This window comes from Rissa tridactyla, unplaced genomic scaffold (genome assembly GCF_028500815.1).
Source record: "Rissa tridactyla isolate bRisTri1 unplaced genomic scaffold, bRisTri1.patW.cur.20221130 scaffold_33, whole genome shotgun sequence".
In the NCBI taxonomy this organism is placed as follows: Eukaryota; Metazoa; Chordata; class Aves; order Charadriiformes; family Laridae; genus Rissa; species Rissa tridactyla.
Genome location: NW_026529545.1, coordinates 2,703,671 through 2,729,911, shown reverse-complemented (window position 1 = coordinate 2,729,911; position 26,241 = coordinate 2,703,671). Strand labels below are relative to the sequence as shown.

At 48.4% G+C, this 26,241-nt stretch overlaps 1 pseudogene; it reads right to left on the bottom strand.

Moving 5' to 3' along the window:
- Positions 1–21,170: 21,170 nt before the first annotated feature.
- On the bottom strand, positions 21,171–25,739 carry LOC128903431 (NACHT, LRR and PYD domains-containing protein 3-like; annotated as a pseudogene).
- Between the last annotated feature and the right edge of the window lie 502 nt (positions 25,740–26,241).

Genomic DNA, 26,241 nt, shown 5'->3' with positions numbered 1-26,241 from the left:
CCGTGCTCTCTCACGGCAGGCACAATCACCACCGTTTTGCAGTTTTTCAGAGAGTGGGAAGGTGCTCTCTTGGAGTCTAGCATTAAACAGTCCTGTACTGACCAGGAACTGAAACATAACCGTTCATAAACTATTAAGTAGTTCCGGTATTTTTTTAGGGAGCAGTTATTATATGGCCTGCAGGCAACAGTCTGATTTCTTAAAGGTGGCAATAGCACTCCTTTCTACTAAACAGTTATCAAACGCAGGCGATAGATAATTCGTGTACTAGTTAGTACATCTGCCCAACAGCCATCTTCCTCTTCCAATGATCCTACATTCTCGTGACTTTTTTTTCCCTCTAAATTTCTACTGAAGTATTTCCTGCCAGTCCCCCAAATCAATCAAGCAGAAACAACACCTCCATGAAACTTGTACACAGCCCTAAGGTAATACTGCAGAAGAACTGGGGGGAAAAAATCCAAACCCAACCAGCCAACGCAACCCTCAAAAACCAAGAACCGACAGTGAATTTATAAACTCCCATTTCAAACACAAGACTAGACAGAAACTCACATGAAGCACGTGGGAAAGGGCACCAAAAACAGGAGGAAAAGGCTAGTCTCACTGCTGGAACGTTACGTGTAAATTACAGCGGTTTCCTAAAATCCGATTGCTTGGCTAAACTAAACATTCAGCCAGGAAGGATCACAGTTGTGCCTGACGGTGCTAAAACAATGGGCCTGGCGCTGCGTTTCTGCAGCCTTTAAGGACAAGCCCTAACTAGAAATCCTCGCAGTTACCGCAACAGTAATACTAAACCAAAACGGAGGCACTTTCTTGCTTTGGCTGTAGTAACAGTAGGACAGCAGCGCAAATTTGGACGTATAGAATGACAGCTGATATAAGAGCGAGACAAGGAAGAAATACTCAAAGTAAAACCTTTTGTGCATCCTGTTCAGAAAAATCATGACTAATTTTAATTTTGCTGCTTTACTGTTCAACAGTGATTGGCAAGATTTTTGGTGATTTCTTCCTCCCACACTAAGATCCAGGTTCGTCTTTGAAATACATGCAGAAATACAGGTATTTAAAAACCCAAACCGAAACAAAAAGCCCACGCTTTGAACCAAGAGTGAGTTAGCTTTAAGAATAAAGTTAATTGTGTCTCCAACACAAGGCTGCAGTGCTTTTACAGGGAGAGAGAGAGAGAGGATTTGTAAAGAGCGATGCAAGGCTTCCACCCTCCCCACGGCTACCCACAACCCAAATCAGGTCCAGGCAGAGCAAACTAGAAGGGAACGTTTCTGCTTCGTCTTTCATTTACTTTAAGTAGTTCTAGCTAACGCTGAGGCTTCCCTCCCACTCCAGGATTTTTCCTTTTCTTGGAGACATCTGTGCTAGCGGATGGCGAGATGCTACTCAGAAACGTGACACAGACACGCCAGGGAAGACGCGAGGCGAAAAGAACGTTAACCTTCTAACAAGAAAAATAACCCCTTTCAAGAAATAAAAACTCGTCTGAATTAGATGAAATACTATAAACGTGGTTTACATAAATGCATAAAATTAACTCCTTGGGTCACTGGGCCAGTAAACTAACTCGAACTCACAACGCGAGGCATTCATGCATTCATGGCCAAAAAGGAATTCGAACCACTCGGTGACAGAATTACAGGTGTCAGATTAAGACGTAGTGGTTTTAGACCTACATACAAAAAGCTTACAATTTTAAGTTGATCGGATACTATTCCATGAGCATCAGAGGCTGCATTCTTCACAGAACACAGAGCCAGAGTTCATCTCTTTCTAGATTTAGGTGATCCTACCAGCTTATCAAGGCATCAGATCCAGCGGTCCAGGGCTAGTGTAATGCCTCACACCACAGCAGTGAAGTACTTAAAATAAAGATGAAAAATAAAACCCACCAAATAGTGATTTTTATACTGTAGGGACTATTTTGAAATGTGTAGTTACGCATAGCATTCAACCCAAGTGGCAAATCAAGATCTAGACCATTACCAGTCAAGTATTTCCTTGTGTTACTTAATTATATTTCAGCAGCCGAATGACAGTGTTTTCAAACCTGAAGAAAAATGCTGCACCTTTTCCAAATGTAAAAAAGTGAGACTGTGATTTTACATACCGCTTTTGATGTTCCACTCACTGGCTCAGTTCGACTTCTAGAAGAAGAAAGAAAGGTGGTCAGAATTTAAAATAAAGCACTTGTACCCAGCATCAAGCAGCAAAAACAGATTATAAAAACGGATTGTCAAAACATTATGTTCTGATAGTCTACTGAATGTGGAAATTTATCCGTATACATAAACTGTTCTCTCTTGTACACTCAGTGCAAAGAAAAACAAAACCCAAATCACATTTCACCTTTGTCACAAATTACTCCAAGACTTACAGATACAGAACACAACAGCACAAGAGGAAGTCCTCAGGTATTTTGTCTCTGCTACCTAAGTATCAAAACCATGATGTCTGTACTATATTTTGTGTTCTTAAATAATCAACCATCAAAACAGGAAGGTAACGTTAGCCAGTCTGTATATCCCTAGTATCACAAATAGGGCCATACACAGTACTTTAGTTTCTAAGCAAGAACGGTGATGGTCTAGACACTTCAAAGTGCACCTTTCCTTAAGCGAACCAGAAATCAGTCATCCGACAAAGACATAACAAAAATGTCAGCAGCAGAGTCTTTACGAGAGCGTGTCTTTGTGGAAGCCCAAGCACTGTGCTCAGACGGCTACCATATTTAGCCACTAAACGTGTTACATATGCTATGTGGATTCAAAATAGTACTAGAAATGTCACCTGACAGCAGTTTCTAGAATTTTGTTCAATTGAGGAGTCCCGTGACAAAAGAAAATAGCGGCCTCGATTGCCAGAATTTGTTTTAAGATGATCTTGAAAATGCTACAATATTTTAGGAACCATTTATTACGTTTGAAAACTTGCTGAGACTCCACATACTCATTGATCCGTATCGCAGAGGCAATTCAAAGGCTGCTGTGGAATTCACGTACAAAGAGAAAGGCTCGTGCTTCCTGCCACTGCTAGACCACCACCAGGCTCACAATTACAGCCACACAGCTCCCGAAGGGGAGCAAGTACAAGGAAACACTGTCAATGACCACCCAATGGTTTCTTCATCCACTTACCTCGAAGAACATACTACAAGGTGAGTAACGCATTTTTGAAGGCCTCTCCACCCTTACAGCATCCGTTCATCATTCCCAAACTTTAGCCACTCTGCCAGTGGCTTCTGCAATGTTTCCAGCTGGAGGAGCAGAAAGCTCATCTGCCTGGTGAATGGTCAATGCTAGAACAGCAGTGCCATCCTTCCCTTATCCCCACATACAGGTATTTACCTGATCTTTGAAGCTAGCAGCATCTATCCTCTCATTGTGGGGCAGCATTACAGTACCAGGAGAGGGTGCCGTCCAATCAGAAACAGAGGATGCACTGACAACGCAGCACTAAGCATACACGTTTTAATTAACCCCCAGTGTTTAGAAGCACAACTCTGTGGCCTCCAGAATTACTAGGGAGTACCTGAAAGCACTGCAACAACTACGGCAGTAACATGCCCAAAGCTGACATGCAGAGCCACATAAATTCAGGGGGTTTTGCTTGCAGACACTTCATGAGTACCAGGATGCTGCTGTACTGTTGGTGCGAGACACGCTGTAACTCATCACTCTACTCTGTTGAGAACCAACAGTAGAAAGACATGGCAAAACCACAATTTAATAACATCTTTTAATTGTGGGGGAGAGGCATGTCTTTAAGAAGGCCGGAAAATATGACCATTCAAACAACGCTAATGTAGCTGACATAGAACGGGTCTGTATGAATGCAGAAATGACAGCAATAATCCTGTAGTCGGGAGTGCATTTGAGCATCTGTAATTTTAATCAATACACCCGATTCTCTGTCCTCCGTAAATCTTAGGAATACAGAATTAAAACCTGGAGCACAGACATCGGCTTAGGGTAAAAACAGACTTAGAAAGATAACTAGTAACATTTGGTAACCTGCTCAACTGCTTACTGAGTTTCAAGTTTGGAAAGGATTAACTATTCCTTCATCGTACTCACACAAAAGGCTTTAGGACACTGTTCTTTTTCTCTGGCCTTAAACGGACATTGTCTTTAGGAAACTACTAGGAATCCTTTATGAATTAAACTTCTTGTTTGCATTGCTCGCCAGCTGGCAACCCTGGGTCTTTCCTCTATAGCTAGTATGCAAAAAACCCAGATTTGGGCCGTAAGAATACCCTCCAGCCCAAATGCAAGAAATAGTCAAACACTGAGACGCAGGCTCTTCTGAGATGGGAACAAAGCCTAAGATGACACTACAATGTGTATCTGCCTGTACTATAAAAGCAATAAAAGCAAACACATATAATAAGGAATTTCTCCATATGGAGATCCATGTAGAGACCATGGGTCTCGGAACAATCAGCCCCGAGAACAAACCCAGTAGAGGCATCTGAAAAGTTACAATTGGTGGAGTGTGAACCCCATGTCCCAACAGCACTAAAAATGTCAGCCTGCTTTGGGGCAGATACATTAAAATCTAGCCCATGACAACAAAAATTAACAGCAGCTTTAACAAGAAAGATACAAGCTGAAAGCCCCTGTAAACTAGTATAAATTTAAAAAGCTATCACACCAAAACCCCTTAGAAAGAATACAATGGTTTATGGATACTTACCTAACAGAGGTTTTGCTGGTAGCTTTAACTCCTCCAACAGGGATTCTTCTGACAATCACCGATGAGTTCTTAGGAATCAGGGCATTGTCATCTGTGTATTCTGAAAACAAGAGAAACACAGGAAAAAACCCTAGTCCATTCATAAGGATTAAGGATTAAGTATTAATACGTAATTACACAGCACTTCAGAGAATCCCTTGACAGATACAAAAGCAAACTTTTGTATGTCACATCGCGCTTTTATCGTCTCAACACACTAACAGTACATTGCAAGAAATCTTCAGGTTTGAGAACCAAACACATGCAGCAAAATTTGTCTCCTTTTTTAAAAAAAGTTGGAATGCCAACAGCAAAACACTCTCAATGGTCTGCTAATGCATGAGGTTCTGTCCTGATCTAACTCAAGTTGCTTTTGCTTCTGTTAGGCTACAAAGCCAACAGATCTTCGGAGCAGAACAACCCACAGCAAAGTCTCACCTGCATAAACCAGAGTCTACAGTCTGTCTAGCTTGCCCTGCAACAAAACAGGCACCGAGCTAAAGCATGAAAACGCCATTGCTTCCATAGCTGTTAACTCAAACGATTCACCTAATGCCACCAGTGCTCAAGACTGACGGAACGCAGAAGAGACCCTGCCATCTCTGTCTATTTCTTGGAGCATCTTCCACCAACAACCACACTTCTCGGCCTCTCAGTGCTTTACATTTGAATGGAACCCAAACTGGCAGTGCTAGAATTTGCATCACAGAACTTTTGGCCTTTTTTGAGCTTGCTTTCACAAGTAGGGCAGAATTGGCTCAAACTAAAGTGGTATCTCCCCTCTGAAGCTAATCATCTCCTTTGAATTAAACGTGAAGGGACGTGAACTCTTTCAATTCCCTTCTTGCAGAGCAGAGAGACTCAAACAAAACTACATACGAAGACAGCCTCTAAAAGCCTTTAGAAAACAGTGTGTGCCTGATGCTACCCGTGCTTTGCCTTGGCTTACACCCTATCAGTCTTTTGAAACGGAGGAAAGCCTTCTGACCTTTTACATACGACCCAAAAAACCCCGCCCTTACTACCTGAGACACTCGGACTGAGCAAGCTTAAAATGCAAAGCCCTTCCCATGAGAATGGTTGTCTATTGTACTTACACCAGCTGGATATGACTAACTGTTTTAAAGCACTACCAGCAGCCATTCCCCGTAATCTGCCTACAGTTTCAAAGGTTAAAAGCCCTTACCTTTGCAGAACGATGGCCTGAAAACCAAAGATACCGGATATCAAACCAAGCTCTGTCAGGGAGATTTTGCTCAGGGATCAGACCCAAAATAGGAGTAGTTCACAATTTAGGCATCATTTTTCAGTATATTCTTCCTATGGGCATGACTTCCTTTGGAGTTAGCGGGAGTTTGTTTTGAAGACATCGCATCACAGCATTACTAAAACCGTCAAGTGCGTGCTGTAACACTGAACTCGAGCAAGTTCCGAGCTGCAGAGACAGTCTTAGAAGAGCACTCTTCTTCCTTAAAACTAATCACCCAAGAGTGTTCAGAGTCCCATTTTTGGTTTTATACTTTTTTGTCTTTTGCCTGATATCGGAATAGCACATTCTCCAAGGGGTTTGAGACAGAATGTTACAGGGCAGGAAAGAGTACTCAAGAAACCTGAGTTCTGGAGTTTACTGTTCTACCATGATATTGTGAGAACATCTATGATAAGAAATTCAGATCAAATTAAAAGGAGGCAAGTTTAAATGCGCTATTCTTGAGTATGGGCTTTTTGAAGGGAATTCTGCCCTCACAGAACACGCCTCTAGAGTAAGCGTGGAAGAGGACATCCCCCCACCCCCTCTGTAAAATAGGTCCCAACCATCCCTTTGCCTTCCCGGCGTCTCTAAAAGCATCATCTCATATTTTTCCACTGAGCTTTCAAATCCTGTTTACTTTTACCTCATACTAGCTTTGCTTCTATTACTAGATTTCCATTGTGAAAAGTGGCAGCTACAGAACTGTAAGAGCTTGGAGTACTCAGAAAAATCTGAACAAGGAGGCCATCTTCACTCAAGCTTCACTTTGTTCTTTCCAAGACCATTTCAACATTTTGTCAGGACTGCTGCACAGACAAAGGTATAAAATGCAATACTGTATGTCCGCATATAGGAATTCCAAACATCCCACTGAGGCAGAAAATCCCGGTCTGTTTTTTTTTCCCTTTTTTTCCTGAAGGTGAGTTTAAGCATCTACATCTGACGAATAACAACTGGAAGTAACGGTTATGCATATAAACCAAAAAAGTTGGCATTCATACATATTACACCAAAACGTATTCTCTAGCTGTGCTCTGAAAACCACTGGGGTATTTTGGTGTTTTCGCATGGAAAACACCCTTACCTTCACTAAGTCTCTGTGCCACCAGTGTACCAAGTTTAAAAGATTACACTCATTTTACAAAGGTCAAATTGTAACACAACCTACCTAGAGGAGGATCGTGTCACTGCCACACACGACTGATGCTCTTTGAAGCAGGAAAGTTAGCCCCTTTCGGCCCTTTAGGCAAAGCCCCTTTAGGCCCTTTAGGCAAAGCCCCTTTCGGCAACCCCACGTTTAAGGGAACCTAGTGAAGCACATGCTTTTTCCTCACTGCCCTGAGGCCCCGCGCCCCCACGCACCTTCGTCGGTCTGGGCGTTGCTGATCTGCAGGTCACAGTTGGCCGCCTTCAGCTTCTCACGGCCCATGATCCGGCACTTGAGGTCGCGGAGGGAGATGTGGAGGCCGTCGAAGGTGACTATATCGTACTTCAGCTTGGAGAAGAACTTATAATGCACAGCAGACATGGTCGGGGCCAGGCGGTGCCTGCTACGCAATGGCATCTACCACAGCAGATGGCGTCATGGCCTCCACACCGCGTCAGGGCCCACGGCGGCGTGGGGCAGGGCCCACTGAGGGGCCGGGGCCAGCAGCACAGGCTGAGGGCGAGCGGGTCGGCAGTGCTCAGAGGCTGTGGCGCTCTGCCATGGCCAGGCCCTGCAGCCTCAGGCAGACTCGGCTGGGGGAGGCCTCAGGAAGGCCCCGCCTCCCAGCCCCACAAGGTCTCCAGCCTGGGGCTGTCAGCAATGGTGCTGGGCTGTGGCGGCGGGGCCAGCCCGGCTCCTCCCGGCAGCCCAGGCGGAGGGTGGGCGAGGGGGAGCGGCCCCCGTGGCCCTGGCTCGGCCTCCCCTCCCTCTCTGGCAGCAGACAAAACCAGTATCTGATGAAACACAACAAATTTATTCCATGAACTGGGTGCGGAGAGCACAGCCCCGCAGCTCGGGGCTGGCACTGGCTGGGGCTTTGCTGGGAAAAACCAGGCGAGAGTCACCCTGACATCCCACACACGTACCTCGTGCCGGGACCTGCCAACTCGTCCCTTTGCCCAGCGCCCCCACGGGATGCAGAAAGCAGCGCTGCTGGCCCTGGTGTGGTCCTGAGCCATGTCGCAGCAGACGAGTCCTTAACCAGCAGGCCTATTATGTTAAACTGACATTTGAGAAGTGATGAGACCCTAGTGGTGCATGCAATCCTATTTTAAAAGTCGGGTTCTGTACAGGACTGCCATGGAAATTGACTGTTTGGAAAACAGTCTGTTCCCCCGCTCAATTTGCCAGCAGTCCAACAAACCCACGCTCGGATTTCTGTGCCTCGGCCTACCTTCCTTGCCCGCTGGAGTCTTGCAGTGCATTACCAGCTCAAGTGATCTAGCCCCAAAGGTAACCCTACTGAGGCGAGATCTTTCTATGAGAAACAACATCTTTCAAGGTCTTGTACATAATGGCACAGGAGGGATAAAAACCTTTTCCCGTGTCTAATTGAAAACACCTGGGTAAGTCCGGCTGCTGGCAGGAAATGCCCCAGAATTGCCTCTAGATTTTCAGCAAATCAACAGTCAGGGATGGAGCACCAGCCACATCCCTTGCCTTTGGGGACTCACAAAAGCCCAAGCCTGCTGGTGAAGTCGTTACTCACAGGAGTCGTTCCCCATTGCGGCCATGGCTCCTCGTCAGGAACAGAACAGAGGGGAAAGCTCTGGGTGACAAAGGATGCCAGGACGCGCTCCAGAAAGAGATCAGCGCCAATCCCCTCACCTGAGTGCAAAGAAATAGTTGCACCCCAACAAAATAGTTAAAAAAAGAACCCCAAGCCAAACCCACAGCACAGCATCCCCCTCTACAACCGTTTCAGCGGTAGTTACAACCGCTGCACAGCTGCAGGCTGATGGCCCTGCTGGCCCTGTCACAGGACTCTCACTGACAGCAGTTACCAAGGCCCTTTTGGAAGACTGCACTGTGCGTCACCTTCACTGGAGAGGACCTGCTGCTTCCCTGTGGCTGCCTTTAGCAGCAGAGCCCTCTGGTTCTCCAGCCCACACTTTCCCACCTTGGATGCAGGAGGGACCGGCTTTCAGCCGCTGCTTTAACAGCTGCCTTTGCTGTGCTCCTCTGCTGTCTCCCTTCCCACCGCATCAGTCAGGGTGGGCTTCTTGTCATTCCGGACTGAGCCCCCAGCACATGCTAAAGAAACAACAATTAGCAAATAGGAACTCTACCCATAGCGCCTATCTGGACAGCCTATCGAGGTGTAATAGCTCATCCTACCCTTCCCAAGGTAGAGACCAGCCTATACTTTGATCCCGTATCTACCTACTGTACCATCTCTCCTAAAGCTCAAATCGTAATTACCTTTGCAAGAGGATGGCCGTTGAGGAGCAGTGGGCAGTAAACCATCAATGGTTGGAAAAACGTAGCCAAGCAAGTGGCAAAGGAAGGAGCCGAGTTATCCCAAAGGCCAGCTCAGCCCAACAAAGCTCAGGGAGCTTTGGTCCTCTCTGTCTCCCTCGCAAAGCTAGAAATGGCGCTTTCACTATCCTGTGGGATAGAAGGCAAACTTTTCAGGCAGCAGCTGTGTCCTGCCGCGTAGGCTCTGAACTAGCCCTGCTGAAAAAGCTGACCAGCACATTGGGCTACAAAGAAGCAGCTCCTTGGTAAAGATGGCTTCCGAGACACGCGCAAGAGAACTTGACCAGCAGTGAGCTCATCTATGCAAGTGGGTCTGTTGTTAACAAGAAACCAGACGGAAACGAGCTGAAATCCACCAAGGTGCAACGAAAGAGTGCAAACTCAGCTACTAAATATGAATTAAGCGTGCTTGCAAAGCGGGTCACGTCAACAACTCCTCCAAAGTGAATGGTAACAGGCGACCTCATGGCCAAGGCCAATAGGTCTCCTAGACTGTGACAATGCATATGTGAATCGCCTTAGGGTGGCACATAAGGGAGCAAGAATTGTAACACGGGGTCCTTCTCGGGCTCCCAGCCGAGAGGCGCCTTTATTGCTGGCAAGAAGAAGGGGGTTTAGCTAATGTGTACGTCTGCTGCCTTCTTCCCTGTACCCACGCAGGAACTAGAAGAGAAGAAAAGTGTGAGCGTTTTACCGTTTCTGTAGAAGTTCAGGTCAACATTTAAACAGCCAAAGCTCTGAAGAGGTACGCTGACCCTTACTTAGGCACTTCTTTTGTCTCCCTTTGAGAGATAACTAAGCACATTCCCTCCTAGCCACAGTCTAGCATCCAGAAGCATGCAGAACACGCAGACAAACCTCCACCATTTTTTCAGGGATGTTTTGAGTCATGCGATACTTAGTGCAGGAGTTCACCAAATGTCACTAAACTCAGAGACTTTGACCCAGCCAGCCACGGCCATGGGGCTTCAGCTCACCATTTGTGTGTCAGAGCCATCAGACGGACGACCCCGTCCTCCTTGAGACACCCCTTGGGGCAGCCGTACCCAGCGCCGGGTGGCTGGATATGGCCTTTGCTCCATGGGGAGGTGCTTCCTGGGAGCAGGATCTCTCACTGGGGCACTGGGAAGCCCTCCTGAGGCCTGCATGCCTGAGGGACAGCTCTGCACTGCTCCCTCGCTCACCAAAACCAGGGGCGGAGGAAGGCTGCCCTGGTGGCCTCCAAAAGAATCAGCTCACCTGGGCTCCTCTGCGGCCACCGGGCACCTTTGCTGTCAGGCGGCTCTCCGCGCTGCTCTGCCAGCTTAACCAGCATCTCTTGCCCTCCATCACTTCCCGCTCCTCACCAGCACTTCTCCTCCCTCCCCTCCCTGACCAGCTCCCCCCTGCTCTCCCCGGCCCTCTGGCCCTTCCCGCCCCTCTCCCCCCACCCCGCCGCCCTCTCCCAACCTTCTCTCCCTCCCTGACCTCCTCCTCCCGGCCCCAGCCGTGCTCCAGGGCCTGGCCCTGGGCCAGGGCAGCCCCGGGGAGGCGGCCATGGTTCCCGCGGGGTCAGGGGGCAGGAGGGGGCGCCCCGGGGCACGCTGGGAGTTGTGGACCCGGCACAGGGCTCCCGGCGGCCATCTTGTGTCGGCTGAGGGGAGGCTGGCACAGGCCGACAGGACAGATCTGCAGAGCCGGGAGCTGCGGTGAGTCCTGGGCCCTTGGGCTCCTGTCAGCCCTCTTCTGCCTCCCTGTTCCTCCCTGCCCTTCCCCTTTCCCTCTGGGTCCTGTTTTTCGCCTCCCTGTACCTCCCTTCCTCTCTCCTGCTGTGCTCGGCTCCCTGTCGCCCTTTCTCTTCTCTCCAAGTCCCTCTCTCTCTCTGTCATCCTTCCTCTCCCTCTACTTTCCCCGTCGCCCTTCTTTCCTGCTCCCTGGGCCTCTTGGTTTCTCTCTCTCTCTTCTGCACAGAGGCCCCAGGCTGAGTGTGCAGCTTGCACTGTGCAGTGAGGTCAAACCCATGTGGCTACTGGACAGACCTCTCTCTCCCTGCTGAGCACAGAGTAACTAGGTTTGGGGGTTTTTTAGCTGCCTCAGTTAAGCGACTCCAGTTAGATAGGATGAACCCTGGCTTCAAAGTTTTACTCTGTGACCAGTTAATGAAGATATGCCACTATTATGTACTGGTAAACAGTGGGTCCACTCATTTGTCTTCCTGTTATGTCCACAATGAACAAACAGGCTCTATTAAGACTAGCTATATAACATGAGCTTGACAAAGTAGCTTGACCAGTCACTGTGAGCCAAATCATGCTTGCTTTACTTACAGGATTGTCCCCCCAATCATTCTGCTTGCATGAGAGGCCCTTCAGATGAGCTTCTATTTTTGCATTTTCCCTGGGCTATGCCATTAGCTGCGATTTGTTTTGTTAAGTAGAACATTAATGTCAGGCAATTTTAACAGGTAATCTGATCTGGAATACTTGTTTACTGGAGTTGTTTACCCAATGGTAGATCGTGGACAAGATCAAATGATTTTTTGTTCTATTCAAAAAAAAAAAAGGTTCTGAATGTGAATGGAAAACCGTTTTCTGTATTCACTTACCTTTCTGTTCTGATGTATTTACTGATGCCTGTCTGTTGGAGTGGGAGACGGACCCGGAGTAACGATGGAGTCTCAATATGAGTATGATCGTTCTCCCTTTATTCAAGTTTCCACAGAGTATATATAGACAGGCAATAAGAGCACGCACTAGCGGCAGCTATATGATTGGCTTACAGTCTCTGTTCACGCACTGTCCGTGCAGTTCATTCACAGATCAGATTGGTTACAAGAATTCACATAGTAAATTACTTAGTCATTAGCACAACATGTTTTCTACCTTCTCAGTTCCTGTTTTTCCCATGTACTAATTCCATCTTCTACCACCTGTTTTGCCCTTAATCTAATCTCTCATAGTAGGGAGGCTGGCTCACGTGACCATTTTCTCTCAGACACACTCCTACAATACCCCCTTTTTCTTCTTGAGCCAGCCAGACCTTATGCATGGCATTTTCTATCATGTCAGTCACTTTGCGGAGAACACATGAGGCTACCATAATCAATAATAATATAACCAACAGTAGCATGAGCCCTTGCTTTAGTAAGTCTGATAACCATCCCGTTATACCCCATAAGCTTGACCAATCATCGAAACCATTTTTGACCGCTTTTAATTTGGACATGTTATCCTTGTTGTGACGCTCTTAGCAGGTTATATACTAAACACAATTAAAAACAGAATCAAAAAGAACCCTGCTAAGGCAATAAATACCCAGATTCCTAAATTTAGCCCAGAAAGCCAATTTCTTTGGATTTACCCACGAGAAATCCTTTTGTAATATTTCAAATACATTGCGGTTGCTGACAGCACAAGCGACCCTGGAAAAACAATCGCGGTAACATTTCGATCATCATAGTTACCGGCTTTGAAAAGGTATGTGGCAAAAATACCCACTCTAATGTAGTCAGGCTCTTTGCGAGTGCATCATCCTACTGTCCTATCAGGGCATAAAGTTGACATTCTTGTAGGAAGGTGTTCAGTGCGTCTTGCAGCAGTAGTAGACTATATCTTATCTTTCAACATGCTGTAATGCCTTCGGAGCTGTTGGGGTTAATGAACATAAAACTTATGGGGGGGGCGGGGGCAGACACAGTGCTTCAGGGCATCCCCTGTACCTTCAAAGTGTGCTCATGTCTCTCTCCCCCTCTCTGACCCGAGACAGCCCCCTTATATCCTGCACTGGATTGAGTGGAGAAGTACAGGCTAGAGTTGCTGCATGCATGGCCAGTGCACGCAGCGAGTCCCACCAGACTCTCCTGCACTGGATCGAGTAGAAAAGTACAGGGTAGAGTCGCTGCACACGTGGCCAGTGTATGCAGCGAGTCTCACCAAACTCATGATCCAGCTTTGCTAACAGCAGCTGTCTGATACGTGACTACATTGTTGTAATCCCTTCTTGTTATCTTCTTCTGTGAAGGTCGGGTTCTCATGGATACACACATAGTTTTTAGAGCAACATATTCTACAACTCGTACAAGGGTACGATGCAAAGCGGCATTTACAGCTGATCGTATAATGCTTATTAAACACAGCAAACAGCATACTAAACATAACAGACAAATTCCTTCCACACAGGCGATGAGTATAATTTGCTTCAACCAACCCCACCCCCAAGTCCATCCAGCAAAGAGATTTCACCCAGTGGTCTCCACAAGTTGCTGGTTCGGTCGGTGCAGTTCCTGCAACTGGGCATGGATGGATTTGGAGTGGTCACTTAGATTCCAACAATACAGTCCTTTAAAATCTTGACAACCATGTCTGTGAGCTGAAAGCAAAAAATCAGTAGCAGTTCTGTTTTGCAACATCGCATATCGAATACTATCTACATCTAGCAATAACTCAGAAATAGCGGTACTAGTAGCATTGTTAAACTTATCCTTGGCAGCAAGAGAGTCCTTGTTATCACGAATCCTTGGCAGCAAAAGAGTCCTTGTTTGCTAGAGCGCATGCGGACTCCCTGTTCTTGCTGGTACTGTGCTTTGATCTTCTTCCACAACAGGCCAAGATTCTCAAGCAGCTGGATAAGGTGTCTGTGAGTCCATTACAGGCTTATGTCATCCAAATGTTTTTCTTGCAAGCACCCGAGACTGAATAACAATTGGTGTGATATATGTGTTTTCCAGCACCCAGTTCCGAGTCCCTTGTGTGTATTTACAGTCCTCCTCGCCGATTTTCCGTTGCTTTCCCATATTCCACCCCCTTGCTCAAGAGACCGCTTCTGCTGGGTTCATTTTAGTCTCGCAGGGTATAACACAGAGCAATCTACTAAGGCATGCAATAACATATACACATATAGGAAAAAAACAAAACCATATCTCTATGGTACTGCTTTGAATCAGGTGTCCTATTTCTCTTTTTCTGATGCTTTCTCGTAATGCGTATGGCATACTTTTGTGCTGACGTGGCACATTTCCCATCTAATTGTTGCTGTTTGGTTTCTTTTTGGTTGTTTTTTTTTTTTTTGGGGGGGGGTTTCCCCTCTTTTTTTTTCCTGTTTTTTGTTTTTTGTTTTTTTTTTCTTTTTTTTTTTCATCACTTACGACTGACATAAAAGTCTGCCTTTGCAACAAGAGCTCAGTTTCTCATTTTTCCTTAAGTTTCTCATTTTCCTACAGAGCATCCTATAGACTTTATCTCAACTCCTTTTCCCAATCAACCATGATCTTATAGACAAACAACAAACAACCAGCGATACGCCCTGCACGGACGAGCCATTCCCGAGACCTTAAACGTGTCGGCTCGTGAAAACTCCCCCAATATTTCAGGACTTCCATCGGTTCTACAGCCCATCCTGGTGTATCTGCCTGGGGCGCGCTCGCCTTACGTCTAAACATTGCGTATATACAAACTTCTTCACTTGACAGAGTGTCAGCCCTAGATGCATACGAGAACAGTACCACACCGGGCAGAACACCTGCTCAAGGGGAGTCACCTAACGACACTGCACACAACAAAAAGCAAACAGTAGCACACATGCTGATCAGCAGGTATAAGCTGGCGCCCACACACACTTACACAGCAGACATACAAAAACAGCACTTTTATCTCAGGGAGACGACTGGGGAGGGGAGGGGGCAAGGCGGGCAATGTCAGGAGCAAACAGCTCCGGCTCTGTCCTTCTCTGCTGACATTCTGCCTCCTCCATCGGCCTCAGGTGGAGCAGAGGGGCTCAGCAGGGGATTGTCCCAGACCTTCGGACCTGGCCTGTTCGATCCCCCTCCCGTGGGTTGTAATGCTGCAAAAGCCCTGGCTGCCGTGGCTCGCTCCGCGTTCATATCTTGTAAGGTCGATAACACCAACCACCATGTCGTCGCTAACGGTGATGCCTCTTTGTCTCCTTTACTTATCACTTCCCACAGTTTTTTTCCAACAGCCTCCCGTATTTCTGGTTTAAAAGCTGTCTGGGGCTCTGGTGCGAATCCGTTCTCTCTGCACCAGGTTAACAACCTTCGGAGCATACGCTCATTGTATTTCACCCCTCTCTTAGAGAGGATATGCAGGAGAAGTCTTAATATTGTCCCTTCTTCTTTTGTTACTTTTTGTCCCATCTCCTGCCCCGGCTTAATCAGTTTGAGCAACAGTTTCGCTGGTGTTTCAATCCCTCTCTTAGAGACGGATCCCAGCGAGTAGCGTGGCCGCAGCTTCTGTTTCCATAGCTGCACCTGGGAGGTGAGGAGCGACCTCACGCCGTTGTCTGCTCCCGCTGATGCGCCCAAGCAGCACGTCTCCCAGCCGAAGTTTCCCACTCCCTTCCTCTAGCTGCTTACCACAGTCTCGGAGAACTCAGTCGCGCTGAACCATCCTCTGCTACCAGATGTCGGAGGATGTCGGAGTGGGAGACGGACCCGGAGTAACGATGGAATCTCAATATGAGTATGATTGTTCTCCCTTTGTTTAAGTTTCACAGAGAATATATAGACAGACAATAAGAACAAGCGATAGCAACAGATATATGATTGGTTACAACTTATGTTTAGGTGACTAAGGCAATTATTCCATTGGTACACGTCCTGTGTCCACCCCTGGCTATGAAGCACAACTTTCTTTCTCTATTCATAGATGTGGTTCCTCTTATCTTGTTTACCGACTTGTTACTTCTGCTCCTTGAGGAATTTCAAGGATAGTTCATGGTCACATTCCTGCTTGCAGTTAAACAGGCTTCTCCTCAAGGCTCATGTGAAAGGCTGGATTGTTCATCGCAATCAGATCATGTCCCTTCGAACTCAGCCATTCCTCCACAGACATGCTGGGAAAGAAGGGTGGGGGACTTGCCCTTTACATGAGAGAGCAGCAGATCACAGCCCTGGACTTCAGGGGAGCCGACCCTGGCCTCTTCAAAGACCTGCATGGAAGAATCTGATGAGAGACTGTCCTCCAGGGAAGAAGGGTCAAGGAGAGCTAGTTGACAATCAAGGATCCCCTCCTCCAGGCTCAACAACCAGACCATCCATCAAACACGAAAAGGAAGCATACAGGAGGTAGAAGCACAGGAAGGTGTCTTGGGAAGAATACAGAGATGCTGTCCGAGGGCAGGGATCAGGTTAGGAAAGCCAAAGCCCAACTGGAGTTGAATGTGGTGAGGGATGTGAAGGGCGACAAGAAAGGCTTCTCTAGGTACATCCCCAGCAGAATGAATAATACAGAAGATGTGGGCCTGCTGCTGAACGGGAGCAGGGGCCTGGTCACAAAGGACATGCAGAAGGCCAAAGTACTGAATGCCTTCTTCACCTCAGTCTTCACTGGTAAGACTGGCCTTCAGCAATTCCAGGTCCCTGAGAGCAATGGGAGAGTCCACGGTAAGGCAGGCTTATCCTTGGTGTTTAAACAAATGGGACACAGGTAAGTCCGTGGACCTGGTGGGATGCAGCCACGAGGGCCATGGGAGCTGACTGGTGTCACTGCGAGGTCACTCTTGATAATGTCTGGAAGGTCATGATGGTCAGGGCAGGTTCCTGAGGTCTGGAGAATGCAAATATTGCCCCTGTCTTCAAGAGAGACAAGAAAGAGGATCCAGGGAACCACTGATGTACTTTAAGAAGGTAGAATGTACTTTTAAAAAGGTAAAATATATTTTAGAAGGTAGAATCTCTCATTAAGTAAGTAAGAATAAAGAGCTGTAAAAAGGCCCTGTGAAACCAGACGCTTGGTATCAACAATAAATGCCTTCCTAATGTATATACCTTTGAAGAAGAACAGAAGGCTGATAATAAGGAACATCCCATCACAGGGGGTGCCGAAACCGTCTGAAAAGCAGACAGCTGCTGGATAAGGCATAAAGTCAACAAAAATTTGCAGTAACTGGGGGGAGAGGTAAATGTGGCAGTGGGAGATCGCGACCACCAACTCAAGTGGAGACTGGATTGGACCCCAAGGTGCTGGAGCATGCACATAGCAATGAAAGGACCTTGTTACTCCAAATGAAAGCGAGAGACTGTACTAACCAATAGAAATTGTTATGATAAGGTACTAACCAATTATTATAATTAAGGGCATGTATTTCTGTGTTTTGGACCATATAAATATTCGGAGGAGTTTGTAGGCCAGTGTGCTAGCTTTGTGGATCACCACCCAGCACTCATCTCTGCAGACATTAAATAAATAGCTCATACCTCTACTCTGTGCGTATATTGGCGTCACACACCAGGTAAATGACCCCACTTAGGGACAATACTCTAGGCTGGTCAGTCACCTCCATCCCAGGAAAGGTGATGGAGCAAATAATCCCGGGAACCAATTCTGATCACAGGAAGGACGGGAAGGTGACTGGAAGGACTGCATGGATTTGCAAAGGGCAAACCACGTCTGACCAACCTGACAGCTGTCTTTGCTAAAATGAGTGGCTTGGTGGATGAGGAGAGAGTACTGGATGTCATTTATCTGAACTTCAGAAGGGATTTTGACACTGTCTTCTGCAACACCCACTTAGACACACTAGTGGCTAGGAAAGGCTAGGAAAGCAGACATGAGATGGATTTAAAACATTTTAAACCGGCGGAACGGCTTGACTCAAGGTTTGTGGCACTGGGTCCACCTGGAGGCCAGTCACCAGTGGGATACCTCAGCGATCAACACTGGGGCTAATACTGTTCAACATCTTCATTAGACACCAGGACCAAGTGCACCCTCAGCAAGTTTGGAGGTGACACAAAAGTAGAGGAGTGGCTGACAGCCCAGGCCTTGGCTCGCAGGTACAACTGCACCGATGGGGTCTGTGCTGCCCACAGCAGAGCCTATGGGGAACAGAGACGGGCAGGTGGGCACCTCGTTCAGAGAACCTTTTCTTCTGGGTTGGGTTTTAAAGCTTCCTTGGGCAAAGGTATCCCAAGAGAGTGTCCCCACCAGCAGTGACTGTGACAGAGAAGCATGGCTGAGAGCGCACAGCCCAGCAAGAGGAACTGCCTGGAAACACTGAGGCATGTGTTTGGAGATCGATAACTGTAGCCATGCCCAGGTAGCCAGGAGTCACACAGATCAGCCGACAGAGGACTGTGGTAGTAGTGGAAGGAAATGGCAGGGGCACTTTCTCTTTGAGCATTTCCATGAGTCTTTTCACTCCTGTCAGTGGCATGTTTTTGAGATACACCTGTGGATTGGCCCAGTTGTTGTGCTTCGTTTCACCCTGTGGAGCAGCCTCAGAGGGTGGGAACTGGGTGCCTCTGTGATGAGCTGGCCCCAGAAGTTCTACTCTGGGAGCACAACTAATGCGCTCCGGCTGTCTGTAGGCTTCCAGTCCATAGCACAAGCCCAAAGGTAAGCCGAAAGGAAAGCAACCCAAAACATCCCAAGAGTGAACATCAGGCCCTCTACATCAGCAGTTTTGTTCACAAAATCACAGAATGATAGGGCGTGGAAGGGACCTCTGGAGATCATCTAGTCCAAACCCCCTGCCAGAGCAGGGTCACCCAGAGCAGGCTGCACAGGAATGCGTCCAGGCGGGTTTGGAATGTCTTCAGAGACGGACACTCCACCACCTCTCTGGGCAGCCTGTGCCAGGGCTCTGCCACCCTCACAGGAAAGAAGTTCCTCCTCATGTTGAGATGGAACTTCCTATGCTCAAGTTTGTGCCTGTTACCTCTTGTCCTGTCCCTGGGCACCACTGACAAGAGCCTGGCCCCATCCTCCTAACACCCATCCTTTAAGTATTTGTAAGTGTTGATGAGATCCCCTCTCAGCCATCTTTTTTCCAGACTGAAAAGACAGAAGTTCCTCAGCCTTTCTTCATAACAGAGATGTTCCAGTCCCTTCATCATCTTGGTAGCCCTTTGCTGTCCCCTCTCCAGCAGTTCCCTGTCCTTCTTGAACCGGGGAGCCCAGAACTGGACACAGCACTCCAGGTGCGGCCTCACCAGGGCAGAGTAGAGAGGGAGGATGACCTCCCTCCACCTGCTGGCCACACTCTTCTTGATGCACCCCAGGATGCCATTGGTCTTTTTGGCCACAAGGTCCCATTGCTGGCTCATGGTCATCCTGTTGTCCACTGGGAGTCCCAGGTCTCTTTCCACAGAGCTGCTCTCCAGCAGGTCAGCCCCTAACATGATGCATGGGGTTATTCTGTAGGAATGTGTCTGAGAGAAAATGGCCATGTGAGCCAGCCTCCCTACTCTGAGAGATTAGATTAAGAGCAAAACAGGTGGTAGAAAATGGAATTAGTATATGGGAAAAATGAGAACTGAGAAGGTAGAAAACATGTTGTGCTAGTGACTAAGCAATTTACTATGTGAATTCTTGTAACCAATCTGATCTGTGAATGAACTTCATGGACAGCGCGTGGACGGTGTAACTAGCTAATCAGAAATAAGCAAGTAGCATGTACAGCTACAACACAGGGTATAAAAGATGATGATCTGTGCTTAATAAACGGCTTCTGTTGATTCACATTGGATCGTCTGGAGTCCAGTTATTTCTCCTCATTATTCCTCCCCAAACTCCCCATGTATCCAATGTCCCAGCTCTTCTCTTCTTGCAAATTTGGATGCAACCTTTCATCAGACCCATCTTCTCAATAATTCCTGCTGGTTCTTATCCCCAACCATCCTTCCCACTACTTTGGGCCCATCATGGTACAAGGCCTGTACTTGAGCCCTGAAATTTGTGATGGCAGCCCCAGGGCCAAGAAGGCTGTGGGGAAAAAGGACTGATGGGAGAGGGAGTGTTAACAGCATGTGAAAATCCCTAGGGAGCCCTGAGTCCCTCACTACAGCCTCTCCAGCCGGCAGGAGGGATGCTTCAGCCCCTCGCACAGCAACTGCCCCCCAGTGTCTCCCACAGACTCGGGCTGGCGCTGAGCACGGCAGCCAAGCTGGTGATCTGGCACCACTGCAGTCTGCAGGGGAGGGACACAGGAGCTGTGGGACTGTCACAGCCACCAGGAGACAAGCCATACCCACCCACCCACCAGCCTTCCCAGTTCAGTCCCACTAGTCCGCGACCCTGAGCTTCCCCAGTCACTGGGCTCTCCCCAAGGCTACAGACAAAACAAATTTAGAATTTCTGGGCACTTTGTTTTGTTCACAAAGTCCTCTCAGTGGGCACCCACTAAGATCCCACCAGGGAAGCAGTAATTGTGCCGCTCATTCCCATGGCTTGGCAGAGCACTCTAGAGCCACAGGAGATGCCCAAAATGGCTCAAACACCCAGGCAGAGGTGGCAGAGATGGCACAGGGCCTGCACAAGAGCCCCAACGCTCAACACAGCAGCCAATGTAGAGATGGGAGTAAAGGCAAGGACGGGGAGGGAGCCTTGTGGCCCAGCCCAGGATGACTTGCCCATGGCAGAAGAGGGACTTCTCACAAGGATGTGTCCTCTGCCCTCCTCTGGTGCCTGCTCACGTGGGACTGAACACCCCGGGCTCAGCAGACACCAGGTCTGGGGAAACAGGCACCTGGAAGGGCACCACTTTCACACACTCCTCTCGTTCCCCGTGCAGGCAGGTGGGGAGCATGGGATGAGCAGGGAGCCAGCGCTGCAGGCTCACCTCCATGGCAGCCTCTCCCCATCCCTACGTCCCAGCTCCAGTGCCATCCCAGACCCCATCAAGGGAAATGCCCGGGAAATGCCCCAGGGGGCCCTGGGTCCCTCACCCCATGATCTCCAGCCGGCAGGTGGGTTGCTTCAGCCCCTCTCACGGCAGCCGCACCCCAGCATCTCCAAAATAATTATCACCCAGGTGCAGCTCCCGCAGACGTGGGCTGGTGCTGAGCATGGCAGCCAGGTCCCCGCAGCCGGCGCTGGTCAGCTGGCAATGTCGCAGGCTGCAAGGGAGATGCAGGAAAAGGAGCCACAAGACCATCACAGCCACCCGGAGAGATGTAACCACCCACGTGCCTCTCAAAGGGCCTATGCCCACACACCACGGCCAGAAACCCTGCCCACACTCATGGGATCCAGTGCTTGGCCAAGGGCTCGGCGCTGGAGCCACCGCCTGCTCCAAGCCCAGCCCTTGGCCTCCTCTGAACCCATTTCTTTCCAGAAGGGAACAAAGGGCTCTTCTCAGTGCTGCCTAATGGAAGGATAAGAGGCAACAGCCACGAGTCGCAACACAGGAAACTCATTAGACTTCAGATCTCTCTGTCCCCCGTCCCTCCACCATAAGTGTGGTCAAACAATGGAACAAGACCCCGGAGGGACTGTGGGATCCTCATCCTTGGAAACATTCCTAACCCAGTGGACAGGACCCTGAACAACTCATTATGGCAGCCCAGCTTTGAATGTGAAGAAGTCCTACATGACCTCTGGAGGACCCTCCTACCTAAAGTACTTTATGATTCTGGATCTGGGCAAGACCCTGCTGGTTAACTGCCCTTCTGCAAATGGCTGGAGCTGTGGAGAGTCTGGAAAACAGGCCTATTCCTACAATCCTTCAGACCCTGCCTGCCTTCAGGACATACACGTAAGGATGCACTCCTTCAACTGAAAACGTGACAACACTAACTCCCCCTTTGCCAACCCAACCCTTACTGCTGGGCTTGCTCATTCATGGCAGGGTTGCAAAATCCCGCCATGCAAAGGCTGATGTAAAGACCTCCACTGGCCTCTCCAGGACATCCTTCTTCTGCCCAGCTGTTCTTTTCCTGCATGGAAGAGAGGGCAAGCAAGACCATTTTAGTTGTCCAGTCCACCTGCCTGTGTTTTGGGATCCATTTCCTCCCACATTAGCTCCATGCGACCACCCTAGCTTCAGCCATGTCCCCTGTCCCAGTACAACAGTGGGGACCTCAAGCTCAGCAGCACTTTCACCCACCCCATCATCGCGGAAGAGCTGCCTTCCCTCTTAGGTGTTATATCCTCTCTCAGCGCACCTCTCTGATGAGCACCATTTGGGAGACACCGCTTCCATCTCCACATCCCAGCTGGCAGAAGCAGCTGCCCAGCCCCAGCCCCAGCCCCACAGAGTGCTGCCCAGGGAAATACCCTGAGGAGCTCCGGGTCTCCCACCACAGTGTCTCCAGGCAGCAGGAGGGATGCTTCAGCCCCTCGCACAGCAGCCGCAGCCCAGTGTCTCCCATCTGCCTGTCTTGCACGTCCAGCTTCTTCAGGCTCCAGCTGGTGCTCAGTGCTGCAGCCAGGTCCCTGCACACGAGGCTGGTGAGCTGGCACTGCCACAGGCTGCAGGGAGATGCACCAAAGAGGGGACGGGGGTTATCAGAGCTGCTGGAACAGACACACCTCTCACAGGGAAAAACCACAGGGGTCGAGTCCAGCCTGGTATTGACAGCTGGTGCCATGAGCAATAGCCCCAGTACAAGGGCAAGAAGCTACCTCAGGAAGGCTGGCTATGGGATACAGCCCGTGAGGGGCTGTATCTGACCAGGTCTGTGGACACTCAGAGCCCCAGCTGGCCCAGAATCCAGGTGGGCATGCTGTTTGGGGGTACCCATTCACCAGCCCCACACACGATCACTGCAACGTGGAGCAGGACAACAGACCTGTTTTCTCGCACTGCGCTTGCATCTGACTTGCTTGTGCTGTTGAGGCATTCTTCACCACACTTCCTCGGTGTTGGGGAGGGAACTCTGGGATCTCTCTTCCTGACACTGATGGGGAAACAGGTGCAGGGTAGTGCCCAATACTACCACACCTCCTCAAACTCCTCACCAGTCCCACTGCTGACCTTGGAAGTGCACCTACAGTGCCGTGAAAGAAGACTGTGCTTTGATAGTGCCCAATGCCACAAGAAAGCCTCACCACAATGAGGAGGTTGCACCCCACAGAGGAGAGGGGATAGAGGCAAAAAACATGCTTTTACAGGGGTTATGGTTTTTCCAGTACCAAACTCCTGAAAAGCCTTCTGCAACATGAGACATCTCTTGCCCCATCTCAGGAGTCCGGGCTCGTTTTCTGCTGTGCTGAGCATCTCTTCCAGCTCACTCAGGACTCGTGGGCACTTGCCTTGCCATACTGCTGAGAGGTGAACAGATCTCTCCTAGCTGGGTACCAGAGCCCTTTTCCCAATCAAGCATAGCACTCTTGTGAGCAGATCTCCACCACAGACTGCCAGCCTGCACGACGCCAACAGAGTCAAGTGCATCAAGGGAGAAGCCTGCAGCTTAACCCCTTCCAGACTCAAACAGGGTGGTCCAAGCTTTTTGCTCTGCTTCTCTGCTAGGTCCCTGTCTGAATCCAAGTCAAACCTTCCAGCCTTTCAGACCAAGGGCTACAGGGAAAGGGGTAGTGAAAAAAAAAAACAGGTTTGCATTTTCAGAAAGTGCAAATGAAAAGGCTTTTAAAAATATCTTTGCAGTGCCTCCCTCTACTAGGGCAATGTGGTGGAGATAAGCACCTGTATTTCCTGCAGAGGAAAAACCACTCTGGCTTGGTCCTTTCCTGGGCCTAGAAGAGGCTTTGTAGAGACAGTGGATGGCTACACAGCTCCGCAGGTCCTTTATGGAGCTGCTCACATAAGCAGGTCTCAACTCCATCAGCATGGTCTCCACAACAGCCTTAGTCAATCCGGAATAAAATGAGGAAGGGGTCGGGGGAAGAGTTTTGTTAATAGGAACGTGAGAAGAGTCCCTTCGCTATAATAGCATTAGTTTGACGGGAAAGCAAACTACCATTTTTCTAGCATTTTTAGTTATTAAAAAGGGAGAGAAGACCAACTTAGTGGCTCAAGGAACTTTGTCACTGTGGTGGTCAAACAATACAATACTTACAAACAAGGTCTCTCTGGGGGTCCTGGAATAACCTCATTTTCATGGTCTTCCCATGTAAGGAAGTACCATTCAAGATGAAGGGAGTCCAGTCCCTTCCAGTGTTTGACACAGAAGGAGAAAACCCTTTGATCAGGGTCAGGCTGATGTCTCTCAGAGCAATCCCCGTGAAAGGCTCCAATGCACGGCTCACAAATGTTTCGTCTTGACTCTCGAACAAACAGTGAAATATAATCAAGTCATAAATCACTCTATCAGAACCTGATGCTACTCCTTGGCTTATCTGAATCCACCTCAGCAAATCTTCCTCAATTTGAGGTGAAGTTTCACATCCAGTTATTTCCTTCAGCTTCTTCTTTAGTTCCTTGTTGAACAGGCCAAACAGGAATCACACCACTATCAAACGTGTTTTACATTCACTCTCATTTTCAAGCACTACCTTTATTGTCTTCTCAGGAGTCCTTGAGTGTCCCCTTGCATCCCCATCATCCCCCAGTGCATAGAACAACACTGCAAAAAACTCTTGAAAACTCAGATGAATGAAGCTGTAGACAGTCACGCACTCCCAATCTTTTCTCAGAACACTCTCATTCATAAAAAGGGAGGAGAGAACTGGGTGATTTAAGACATGTTCCTCAATCTCCTTTTCCTCAAAGAGCATCTCCTGCTTCCAGATTCAATCAGCAGCCAGGCAGCAAAGTCTGCCCAGGAACTTCTTCAGATCCTGCTTCAGATCTTCTTTCCCACACTTGAGTAATCTGGAAAGGTAGGACACCTACAGCTCTGTGATTGTTGTAGGAGCCTGTGAAAGATCTTTCCCTTCATCAAGTTCTTGTTCAAGAACAGCACAGATGGTCCAACACGCGACAGGTACAAGGCACATGGTAAAAAGAATGTCATTTCTTTTGACAAAGCTAATGGCTTTCCTTGCTTTGTCTTCATCCATGAAGAACTTGTGGAAATATTCCTCCCTCTCAGCTTCCTAAAACCCCAGTATCTCTGCAAAACACTCTGTCTTTAAACACTGCTCCAGGCTTTGAAGAGCTGTTGGTCTTGTGGTGATGAGTAAGGAGGACTCTGAAAGGAGAGTCTTCTCCAATACGCTGCTCAGAATAATTTCCATGGGCTTCTCTTCCTCAGCACTTGAGCATAAATTACATTTTGGTTGTTCCAAGGAAAACCTCATTTCATCAAAGCCATCAACGATGAACAGAAGCTTCTGGGGATTAGCCAGGATGTCTCTAAGCGGTGCCTGTCAATCAGGACAGCAATCTGACATCAAGTCACCCAGACTCAGCATGTCCTCCTGCTAGGAAAGGTTGATCTCTACAGCTTATGTAGAAAGCATAGTCAAACTGCGCATAAAGGGCTCTGTTTGCCCAGTCTAACATGACCTTTCTTGATGTCACCGTCTTTCCAATCCCTGCAGCTCCCACTAGCACAAAGATCTGTGGTATTTGCCCTCTTTTATCAGGCTGAAAAAGAGTTTCCACAGTGATGGTAGGGTCAGCACCTTCCCTACTGGCCTCCTCATGTCTCATGTCAAGAACACAGGACCTTGTGGTCTTGTTCAGTTCTGTTCTGAGTCTTTGCAACCTTCATCAGCTTGGCATATCTCCTGCTTAGAGACATGTTCCCAGCCTGGCGAGTGTTCACCTCTCTAGAAGTGCAGAACTCTCTTGCTGCATGGTCTCTGTACTTCTGCCTGTAATCTACACCAATGAGAAACATGAGCACCACCTTCTAATAAAGGCAAACTTCGCATTAGCCTCTCAAAATTATTCCCACAACACATTCCCAGTATGCAGCACTTGTTCTACACGACGGTTTTAGATTTCCAAAGACCTTTACAATGGCTTGCACTGAGTAACCACCTGAGCAATTCTATCTACCTCTTATTTAGGGAAGGTGGGGGGAACCAGCTCCTCCTCACACGGCTCCATTAAGTTTAACCAAGTAGGGCAGAAGGAACCCAATGGAGGAAGAACACATTCGTGGGAAAGACTGGTGAGTATTTACTTGGAAAACAGTTGCTAAGCATGC